The 12,485-nt window shown below is 39.1% G+C and overlaps 1 long non-coding RNA gene across 1 annotated transcript in view; it reads left to right on the forward strand.

Annotated features, from left to right (window-relative positions):
* Positions 1–12,485, forward strand: part of LOC146543648 (uncharacterized) — a 191,742-nt gene that overhangs the window by 25,721 nt on the left and 153,536 nt on the right. The gene's annotated exons all lie outside the window — the stretch shown is intronic.

The following is a 12,485-nucleotide window of genomic DNA, read 5'->3' on the forward strand; positions in this document are numbered from 1 at the left end:
TGTGTCACATGAAGTCCTGCTGCCTTTGTGGACGGAGAAGCTCGAAGGCTGGCATATAAATTAAGAATGAGTAATTGGAGAAGATCCCCACTTCTCTAGAAGCAATACACAGACTAGATAATAGGCCTTGGAAAACTAACGAGATGATAGAGTTTCTAACTTCACATTTTCTAATTGCTTCAAATGAAACCCTGTTAGAAACAGCTGGTCTGATTCTCAACTGATATAAATTGTCATGTATTTTTCAGATTTAAATAGCACTCGGCTGGCCTCACCCAGATGTAAACTCTGGCCTAGATTATGTGATAGCTATTGACTTTGAATGGAAACTTTAGTGCTACTTTTATAGGCAAATTTATTTTAATGTGTTATCAGGAAAATCTAGCACATTTCCAGGTATCGTGTGTCTGAAAAAGTAATCACCAATGCCAGACTGCTAAGAAGGCAGAATAAAAGCAATGCATGTGTATTCACATCACTGCTGCTTGGAGCAGCAAGCTGAAACAGAAATCCACGCTGTGTGCTGGGGACTGTTAATGTAGGGCTGGGTGCACTGAGCCAAGGGTGTCCTCAGCTTCCTGGCTCCAACAAAAGAGAAAGGCATTGCACTTCAGGGGTGCCAAGATCCTTGTAGAATTGCCAGTACATTAAGATAAAAGAAAGTAGCTTTCTAGCAAGAGTAAAATGATTGATTTAAACAGATTTATCTGATGTGATACTGTGATTCTTCTCTAAAGTAAAATAAGCAAATGTTTTCTTTTTCATTCTAGGATAGATTCTCACTTATTTAACATTCAGAAGAAATCACAAATCTGGCCCTCACTTAATTGGGATTTGGATTAGTGTTGAGCAGTCCATTGCTATGGCCTTTTTCACCAGTGTTGTGAAAACACTGGTGGTTGTTCTATAGACTTTTTTTTTCTGACGTTGAAAGAATTCTTACTCATGGATCTAAGGCCTAAGGGAATTGGGTTGCGGCATCTGAAACTGACAGTGATGCAAAATTACAAGAAGGCTGTAGAAGTCCAATTAGCTTCCTTCTCCTTTTCTATAGTGCATTTATTTCATAAAGTGTGTGTGGGGTTAGCGGGAAGAATTAGAACTGGATTGAAAGTGGGAGAAACTGTAGAATTTTTTTTTTCCAATAACCATAAGCTAACTACTTACCTATAAAAGACCTACTGCCTATAAAAATGATTTCTATTTCTGACCTAATTTAAACTAATTTCAGAGCAGTCGATGCCCCTATACATTGCTTTAGAAGAAAAATTTCAAATGAGCTCACTCAAGGAATGAAACATCACTGAAGTTTGTAGATATTTGCAGCTGTGGGACTCATTTTAGGGAATAAATTGTCTGAAAGAATTGAATTCCAAATTACTTCCTAAATTAATGACAGTTTTCCTGCATGCTTCTAGTTTTACACAGTTCCATAATCAAGCAATATGGAGTCACGTGAGTAATTAAGGTTGTAAACCTAAAGCCCTATAGTACAGACATCAATATAAATATACTCAGCAATAAAGGATTGTTATGTTAATGTGTATATTGATCAGTTACAAAATTATTAAAAGGCCTTTGTTGAAAAGCACAAGGTTTATAATAGGATGTCAGTTAAAATTCTTATATCACAGACAGCAAATCTTTTCTCTGATAAAACAGCAAGTTAGCAAAAACTACAATGAACTTGTTCTTTTTGTTTTTCCCAGCGTCGAAGATGTAAGTAACTGTTTGTGTTATTACTATTTACATATTATTCCAAATCATGTTTCATGTTAGCCTTGTGATAGTTGATCACAGCTGCTCCCAGTTGGAGTTAAAGGATATCAGATAAATTTAAAATTGATCTTAAATTTTTAAAGGACTTGTTCTACCAAAATGGCAATTTAAAAATGCATTTTATTTGACTATACCATTCTGAAAAAATGGACTCAGTACATTGGGAATAAAGCCTAAGCAGAGTAATACAAACTGAGTGACTGACTTAAAAGCCATATGAATTAAAAACCTCTGTGAGTATTAGACTCTATATTTCAATATCTTAATTATCTTCAATATCTCATGCTTTTCTGTCCAGTCTTAATGACTAAAATTTACTGGAGGGTACTGCCCTCCTTCCTGGACAATCCTCAGCTCCAGAGCTTTTTTTCACCTGCAGCTTATGTTATTCTGTTGATGGCCACATGTGTTGATCCACATTTCTGAATGTGGATACATTCAGAAATCATCTGTCATGTTCACCTTTCTTCCCTATGATCTCTTCCTCCATTTTTTTCTTTTACGCCGGTGAGCACTGCTGCTTTTAGGAGTTTCATCAGATGAGTGCTGCTATAGGTAAAATGTTTCTTCACGTACCAAAAAGCTGACGTTCATGTTCATTGGATTAGAACACTTCAGCTGATAGAAACTGATCCTCACTGGGCTGAAAGCATAAGGTGTTCTGCTGATACACACCAGAGTTTGTGGGGCTGGAGATTCTCTAGATAGGCATCACTGTTTTTATGTGAAAGCAGGGAATGAGTAGAGAAAGGAAAAGCAAATACAGTGCAAAACATCATCCCCTTCTTCACATTTTGTTTCCTTCTGCTTTTCTCAGTAGGCTGTCATCTTCCCTGTCACGGATGAGAAAGACAAGCACTGTTTGCACCAGAATCTGGCAGTAAATCTCCTGCTTGCTTACATGGTTGCTCCCATCTCTCTTTCTGGATAAGTTTGCAGAGTAGCTGCCAGTGCCATTTATCAGTGAGTAGGTCTGAAGAGGGAGCATTTGAATGAGACACCTGCTTAGAGGCAAACGTGGAGCCTTTTAAATCACAGACCTTGTGCTGCTCTTTATTTTAGGACTAAAAGAGAAATATGCATCTCAATATTTACTGCTTTTTTATTAGGAGAGGCTGCTTGCCATTGCTTACAGATTTTACTCATTTTAATAAGTCCACATCTTAATCATCTGGGCTGAAATTAGGAAATATGCTTAAGATTTTATCCACTGAAGGAAAATGAAAAGACTGGATTTGCTCCTTAGCTAGCTGAGAGCATCAAGCTGACAGAGAGTTGCATGAATAAGCAATCCAAGTGACAGTGCAAAGACAACATGGCTTGACTTGTCTTCCCAACCAGAAGAAGAGTGTTTCTCACTTTGGGAACACCAAATATCTGCGACTGAGTCTTTCATTCATCTATCTCTCTACGTCCTTTGTGCTCAGTGAAGACACCTCCTGAGGATGTTTTCCCAGTCTGCCTGGCACATGAAGTGAGAACGTGCCAGGACTTCCCTCATGCGTTTAAACCCACTCATGGATGTTGGTCCCTTCCCCTGTGCATCTGGTGTTCAACTTTGCTGATGCGTTGGAGGTTTTGGCAGGACTTGAGCTGCCAAGGTCGAATGTTGTTAAGATGCTGGGACTTGTGCCACCAGACACCAAAAAACTCAGCTTTCAAGGCCCTGTCACAATTTTATGTGTGGAAAGTAATTATCTTAAAAACGTGGAGGAACAAAGGGAATTTTTTTCCCTTTTAATCCCTTTACATCTCAGTTTTGCATCTGTGAAAAGAGAACAATATAGCTTCACTTTTATGAGCAGCAGTATATGTTGTATTCCTCATGAATCATGCAAATGCTGTGTGATGTCCCATATTCTCATAAAGTGTACAAGGAAACAAATAATGCTATTGTCAGAGCACAGCAGCAACAGAGGGGGGAGGGAAAGGGCTGAGAGATTTTTCCAAGTGAGGAAATGCGAGTAAAGCACAAAGTAGTTGCTCTTCCTGCAAATGTCTTCTCCTGTTTTCACTGAAAGAAGCAGAGGTTCCTGAAGGAAGGTGATGTGAGATGTACAAAACTTAAGTTTCTGTGTATAGCAGGATGGAATTAAGTAGTGACAATGCTGATGTTTCTGTGCTTTCAGTACCAAATTAAAATTAGATCTTTTCAGCTGACTGCAAGCCCCATGACAGGCCTTGATAAAACGGTACAGTGGAATAAATGTTAGCAGTGTTTGGGGATCCCCTGACTAATGGACCTGATTTATCATAAAATTGCCTTTCCTGATGGCCCACTTATGGCAAGGCCTGTACTTGCAGGCTGTTCACTTGGGTTCCTGGTCCTGGCTAGTGATGGAGGACGACACTTCTCTATAACTGTTTTACCCTTCCAATCAGTTCAATTACACTTCACAGTGCAAGAAACATCCCTATGGCTGTTCATATTGGTCCTATGCTCTCCTACACTTCCACATCACATAATCAGTTTTGTAAATGTTCATAAATTCAGAGTGCTCAGTAGGTGAGTTGCCAGACACATTGCTTGTCTGATGCTGAAATATTTTAATTCCATCTCCCTCTTGAATATTTTCACACATAATGGAACATTTTGGCAGTGTAGATATCCTTGAGCCTGCTCAAGTGTGGATGTTCCTGTTCTGCTGCTATGAAGGCCGCAGATGAGAAGAGGTGGTATGACTCAGTCTTATTAGAAGGTATTAAACTACTTCATCTTTTATCCCTACCAGCAAAACCCGAGAAAGGCTGTGGGTGGCTATAATGTCAGTGTCTCAATTTTTTTTCTCTGTGTTTCTGTTGCTCAATAAACATTAATGCACTGTAGGAGAGTTAGAGATTTTATTTAGCTGGAGCTGTAAAAGTGCTTGTTCCTCTCTAATTTCATCTCATTTTTTCCCTTTTACCGCTGATGACTGGCATCATCTGTTTGTCTCCTGGAGGGTTTTGAACTCAATTATGATGATTGTCTCTTGCTACCCTTGTTTTCTGTGCACAACTTCTATATTCCCATTGTCTTAGATTAAATTTGCCCATATCCAATCCCTATCCTTAGCAAATTTAAGCCTCAATTTGGGAAAGAATGATCCTAATTTTTAATATGGGAATTCTTGCTGACTTGGGAACACTGTGAGCTTTCAAAAGCAACAATGCTGTTTTCCTTAAAATCTTTATAGATGTTCTTGTGCTTTCTGCTCTTCTCATAGCCTCCTCAGCCCAAGATGCATAGCTTATGGTTTGGCACCTTGGTTTCACGGTTCATTAAAAAATTGCCTCGTCCCTGGTGTTTTCACTCATGAAAATTCTATTTAATTTAAATACACACCTAAATTAGGACCAGGTCTTAAAACATTGGGGTCTTATGACTGCATAACAGAACTGCTTTTTCCAAAGTATGCAGCTCCTTTCCACACAACGCTCCAAAATTAATATTGTGTAAAATTAAACTTCTGTCCAAAATGCAGGAGGGGAGGATATTTTTAATGAAGATTTGCTGTTAGAATATCTTCTTATGCCAAGTGTAAATGAAATAATTTTTAAACAAACCAGAAATATCAGACTTGTTGTTTCAAGCTACGAGATTAAAATATGTACAGAGATTTGTGTTGTTTTTTTTTTTTAAGCTTGTGTTCTCTTCTTTTATTAAACCTCTGAGGCAATTCAGTGATTTGATCTGGATTTACAAACAATTGCAACTGAGAAAGATCTTTCTCAGAAAAATTTTATTCACAAAAATACTTGTTTGGCTCTAGCCAAGTAGCATATGGGACTGTATAATTCCTCTCTGCAGGATGTGTTTAACCCCAGGTGATGAGCATACTGTCAGTGCTTAATAATTCTCAGTGGAGAATATGTCAGGAATCATGTTGTTCCTAGGACCTCAGCTTATTTTATGCTTACTTGTAATGGATCCTTACCTGAGGATGCTGGGCTGCCTTCCACCAGTTCCTTTTTGTGCTCTTCAGTTGATGGCCTATGAAACACACCTGCCAAGAAGAACCGTGCAGCAGAAATGATCTTCAAACCTCAGGCTACCATAAACCGAGCAATAAGTACGTTCTTTGTTGCTGAACCAGGCTTCTTTTTAAAATTCCTTACTGCCTCCTTATTGCTTACTGCACTCCCATAGAAATCAAGGGTAGGGGAATGGTATAATATTTGGTAGTAAATTGGAGAAATTATGACCACGGGGTTCCATGTTCCCAAAGAACATTTCTGCTGTGCTGTGCTTTAAGAAACTTTAAACCATAGGTCCATTCTTACTTCAGAGCACACGAATACATTCATTAAAATGACTGGAGAAATGAAGGATACTTGGATAACTGAAGTTCTTAAATAATATGTAAGACTGAATGAAAAATAAATTAATTTAAAATGGTTTGCGGACTTACAAAAGGTTTATTCACTGCATGTAACATGCTCAGTAAAATAATATCCTTTAATGTGCTGAACTCTCCATGCTTTTCATGAAGCTGCATCTAATTGTACTGCTCAGAGTTGACTAATTCTGCTACTGCTTTCCTTTGAGAGAAATAGCATTTCAAGACGTGACTAACACTCTAAGTAGTCATTAGTTCTTAATTCAGAATGAAAATGAAACTTTCATACCATATATATCATACTGAATACCATACAGATACATGCAGTCAGGTCATTAATTTTGACATTAATATTGGTTAATATTAAATGTTAAGGGGAGGATGGAAAAATACCCTTAAAAATAATAGCAACAGCCAAACGATTTACCAATATAAATGTTGGTTTTATTGACATCTACATGTTAATGTATTATAACAAGGCTTTGTTTGTACTGCATGATAAAGCCCACTGTCTGGGAATATTTTACATTTTGAACATTAAGAATGAGCTTACAATCATACCAGTGTGAGTGATCCACTACTACTTATATTTATGTCAAGAATATTGAATCTGACAGTCCTTGTTTTTGGTTTGCCTCAGTGAAAGAAGGTAGAGATGTCTGTATGTCACTCTCCAAGCAGACTTTTCTCTTGACAGTTCTAGCTAGGAATCCTATTTTATGGGTCTTGTGTTCTCCGCAAGAGAGAACCCATCGGACAGACTGGCACTGTAGTTGTGTTTTGTTACTGCTGTGGTTATGGAAGATGCCATAATAACATGGGTTAGCAGAGATCTATTTAGAACAGGTCAGCTTGACACTGTGTGCTCCTGACCAAGATGGATCCAGCTGTGTCAGGGATGTGGTGGATGAGAACATTTCAGAGTCCTAAAGAGAAGAGATTCAGTAAATTGTGCTTCTGTTTGTAATCCCTGGGTCCACTTGACTGGTAAAAATATTTGGCCAAATTTAGGCTCGTACGATCTTTCTGCAGCAATGATGTGCCTATGGTAATGAAGAGGCACTTAAACACAATACGTGCATACAGATACCTTCCTCCAGTGTATGTACTGACTCAGAATTTTATTGATTTTTATTCAGAATAATGGCTATAAAGAGCGGAATATCAAGAATACATGGTGAATATGAATAGGAGTACACGTATAATCATAATCAGATATATATGTGAAAGTTTGTGCCAGAACCAATGATGGGACATCCTGATGATTGCTTCTAAAGAAAATTTAAGTTTAGCATCCCTTCATGCCTTTGATCTTTGCATCGGAACTGATAAGTAACGAATTCTGGAAGAGGCTCTGTGTGCATTTTATGTGCAGCAGATTATGAAAGGAAGTAGCGTCTTTGAAGGAAGGCGTGAGTTCACTACAAATTGTTTATTAACATAGGAAGGAGGTAAATTGGTTTAATTCATTTGATATGTAATATAGTGAGAAATGCCATGAAAACCCAATGAAAGTGGCGAAGACAAATCATCCAGACTGATGGGGATTGTTCCAGGAGAGGTGGAGCATGGGGTCTTCAGGCTTGCTTATCTAGAAGATGAGAATACAGAAATCATTTAGAGAATAGGCTAATAAAAGTTCAAAGGCCCTCTGAAGACATGCTCAAAAATATTTCTTCTGAAGATCTGGAACTGAACCCAAAGGCTACTGGAATATTTTAATGTGTGGGAGATGGTATTCATCTTAAAAACATCCCTTTGCAGCCCCTGAGCATCAGACTTCTTTTCTCTTTTAGTCCTCTTTTTGCAGGACATGGCATTATATACCTCTTGGGCAGCAGTCATTGGAAATAGGCTTACCTGATCCCTTGTGATAAGTGGAGATGAGCAGTGTCCTAAAATTAAACCTTCTAATGAAGAGCTCAGGATGGGAATTTTGCCTGTTCATAGGCCTTTCCACCTTTCTATTTCTTAGAAACAGTGCTGCACAGAAATCACCAGCTGTCTGACTGCCAGCCTGGTGACAATACAATTCTTTTCAAGCTCCTGACCATTTTTATTTTTTTTTTCCATGTCTAGGATTGGTTGTTCCCTGCCTTTTGCTTTCAGTCTGTTAGAATAAAGGTAATGAACTTCAAACAATAATTTCAGTGCAGCTCTAGCTTCTGTGCTGGTAATCAAGACACAGTGTACTGCTGAGGATGCACTCTGTATTATGCAACTCATTCACCCTGTAATTATCCCTGATCCCCCCCTGAGTTATAGCTGAACAGCTACAGATGCTGACGTGACCATTCTGTGTGGCTCCTGCTGTTTGTTAACTGCTGAGATTACAACCAAATTGGTGGTGGTGAGCTGGGGTTCAGGGCTGCAGAGATCTTACAAATTCGAGTTCATTTCTTGTCAGGATTCTTGTGAATATGTCCAATAGCTGAAGCTTACAGCTCAGATGCAGGATTTGTATGGTCAGGATCTTATAATATTTCCTGGCTGAAGTGCTAAAATACTTTAAACCTGCCCCTTCCTTTTGGTTCTTCAGCAGAAGCTGGCTTGGGATGTTGTTTGAAACAGTAAGTGATTCCAATATTATTTCAATTTGGAGTTTTTCAGAGATCAATTGAGTGATGGATTGAAGGAGAGGGGGAAAAAAAAAACTATCTGAAGCTGCCCACTAGAAGTGTGGAAAAGGAAGTGCATCAGGTATAGCCAGAACAACTTAACTGACTTAGAAGAGGAGATCCATTCCAGAGATCACTACTTCAGCCTGTCCATGGCTCTCACCCCGATGGCTGTGCCCACCTCTCTGCCCCGCTGTCTGCCAGCAGCTTGCTCCAGCAGTGTACCATGCTCTGATACTGTTTGTGCAGCTGTTGGCACAACCAGCTGGGTCAGACGATCAGAGATGCGAGGCTGTGACCTTCTTTGTCCTTCTTTCTGTACCCTGGTATGCTTACCCTACTCTCTGATGTCCTACTGTATTCCATGCTGTAAATGTGCCAATTTCATCGGTTTGTTTCTTTGGAAATAACTCTTCCTTTCAACCCTACTGTGGGTGCTGGTGTCAGTGGAAGCCTTGTGTTCCTTGAGGGACTTTGGATCAGTTCACTGATGTTGGATGTTAAATGTGGGCTTGCTGGAACGCATTAAACAAAGAAAATTGGTGCAGACTTCCAGAGGAGAATGGGGAAAAAAGTACTGATATGGATAAATGCACTCCTGTGTAATGTAGTCTCCATTAAATTCAGCATTTTTTTTTCAAGATTCTGAAATATTCACCATTATTGATTTCTATTTCTCCTGCTGGATTTCCAAATTGTAAAACAGAAGCCATTGCCAAATTCTGCTGCTTCAGTCAGTGCTGCTGTAAGGGTTTGTTCTTGTGTTTTTGCTGGGCAACGTTGCCCCTCCTCATGATGTTCCCCAGGCAGCAGCACCTGGAGCCAGGAGGTCAGCTTTATACCTGGAGATGTTTGCCCACCGACATTATATTGCAATATTCTTCAGTACATATCCTCACCAGGGCAGCGGTGAGCTGGACAAGTGCACAGGTGATCAACAAGCCGTAGTTCCCCAATATTTCTAGCTTTTTTTTCTTTTCTGTATGAACTAAACAAAATATAAGGCAACACGGGCATTTGAAGCAGGATCTCTTCTTATGGATCACAAAACTCGTAACCTTGAGTTAGATTCTTTCTTGTATATTTCTTTAAATTTTGTATAATAACAGTCTCTATAATGATAGCAGTTACCAGCTAATTCCCTGTTGAATGCAATTGAAGTTACATGAGCCAGGATGCTTTCAATGAGCCTTTTACTTTTTTTTTTTTTTTTTTTGATACTTACTCAAGCATTTTTGCACTGTGAATGTCAGGAACACTGGCTGGCACTGTGATATTATGAGTAAATGAAACATGAAATAATTCTCACCTTAATTTGTGGTTTTGAAAAAGACCCGAAGCACAGCTCTATTAGACAGCTGAGCTTAGTGAGAGAATTACAACTTAAAAATTTTATACGTTTACTCTGCTTTTTGTAACTAAACATGTCAAGGCTAGAAGGGAGAAAAGAAATGTAACAAGAATTTTGGTGTGCAGTAAAGCTCCATTGAAACATAAATGTTATTAATAGTAGTTGTTAACCAGAACATATCTGTTTCAGTGGAGAAATAATTATTTTCAGGTAACAAAGTAAGTTAAGCAAATGACTGTAACATTAAATCATGACAAACACCAATAACGTACAGCTTTAAAATTAAATGACAGGAGGAAACAACAACATGAAATAGTTGAAGTATACTTGTCTGTTCCAGAAATAACTGTATTTTGGGATCAAGATTTGGGCAGAATTGCTGGTCTTAGAAAATGAGAAAAAAATCATTTACCTTCTTTTGTTTCTCGGATGCAACCTATGCCTTTGGCTTTATGGGATTAATTTTATGTGCAGACACAACCTTATCCAAAATTTCACAAATTCACTGAAACAGTTTCACTGATTTCCAACAAATTCTTGACTTGAATTTAATTAAAGTGTAGTTGTTGAACTGTAACCAGTGATATTTGACTGCTGATGGGAAAGGTGAGTTTCTCCCTTCATCATTCCAAACTTGAGTCTCCGTGAGATTATTATCAAAGTGTGCTGTTAGAGGGATTTCTAAAATAACTGAGACAAAAGTTGACAACCTAGACTTGGCTGCATTGCTTTGAAAATTTACAATGTCAAAAAGGGTAAAGCAAGTCTGGATGACAGAAGCATTGCTGTGCTAAAAAAAAAAAGCCCTATAGAAACCAAAGTTACAAGGAGTGCATGCCTATGAGCCCTGTATGGGCTCCCATTCATGCACTCCTCCTGTGGGTATAATTATGGTATTTGACTTTTAAATCTCTGCATGTGCCAGCACGGTGATGAATGGGATAATAATAATTGACGAGTCTGATGTTACCTAGCAATGATGCAGTTTATGCTTTACCACTGTGTTTTAATGCTATGCTTCATAAAAGACGACAAGACTTGCTTTAAGTCTTAATCTGTCACTAACACTATAATCTAGTCAGGTGAGCTGTATTTTCCTTCTTGCACAGATAAAATAGCATAAAAAGCGGATAATTCAGAGAAACTTAGAAGTAAAGTTCAGGGAACAATTTCACTGCATGCCACTCGCTTTTGTCCTCTATACCCGGCCTAGCTTCAAAAATGCTTCTTCACTGAGGAATTTCAGGTTGTCAAAATTAGGAAGGATTTTTGTTTGAAGAGGGAAGTCGCCTTTTCCTCTCTGTGCTGAGAGGGAAGCTCATGTTGGAGACCAGCTGTGGCTTCCGTTGACATATTTGATCTCTGGGTGGGCACACTGATAGGGATGAGACGCAGGATGTGCTTCTTTATCCCTGTTCTTTACTATTTAGATGGTAAAACCTTCTGGGCAAGGGCTGCCCTCTCCTGTGTGAAAAATACCAGCAGCCAGGACTCTGTTCATGATGGTCACTTATTTCTGGTTGAGAGTGACAGGGTACTGAATGGATAGGATAAATGATTGCTGCCCTGAAACGCTGATTGCCTTTGAGTAGAGACGGCTTAGGGCCTCTTTGCAGCCTTGAATGTTGCTGCTTAAAAGCAAGCAGAGGGAAGGGAAGAATGCAGTGTGCTGAGGAAGGGATGCATGTGGTGCTCCCTGAAGAGCTTTTGCTCTTCGTCCATCACAAGCAATGGGTTGAAGTTCTCTGGCCTGTTCCACACTGCTGCAGCGGTAGCAAGAAACTCAGTTTCAAGCACAGAGATATATATCCACGGCTGCAAGTGTAGTACAGGACATAAAGTCTGACCTCCTTTCCTCAAAAAGCTATTGCACTGCTTGGAAAGCCATGAACAATGGGGGAGATTACGTCTGTGCTTATCCATGCCATAGTTTCTTAAAGCTATGGGCAGTGTCTTCAGTGCCTGGTCACTGCAGAGTTTCAGCTTCTGCTATTGGCTCCTACAACTAAAGATTTAATTTCAGAGATACGTATAAAAGGTGAATTAATTTTCCCCAAATGTTAAGCCTGAAATATCTGTTTGTTTGACCTTCCAGCTCAGTCAGGACTGGCATGAACTCAACCTCCTGCTAAATGAATACTGCCTATTGATTTCAGAGAGTCTTACACCAGTTTGAATATGTTTAAAAGTCATTCCTTCAGCCTTCCAAGGGTTATAAATCAAAGAATTGTGAGGCTGTTGGGGGTGGGCTACCTGGACAAGATACTCCAAACAGGCATCCTTTGTGTGGATGTTTCTTAACAGATCATATTTTTCATGTGGTAAGGCCAGGTTAGAGGCCTCATATCCAGGGCAATCGGGGCTGTCAGATAATATTTTTTGATAATAAGTTTTCATCTTCATTTCTGCGTTTCTGTT

This window comes from Meleagris gallopavo, chromosome 11, assembly GCF_905368555.1.
Source record: "Meleagris gallopavo chromosome 11, MGAL_WU_HG_1.1, whole genome shotgun sequence".
NCBI lineage: Eukaryota > Metazoa > Chordata > Aves > Galliformes > Phasianidae > Meleagris > Meleagris gallopavo.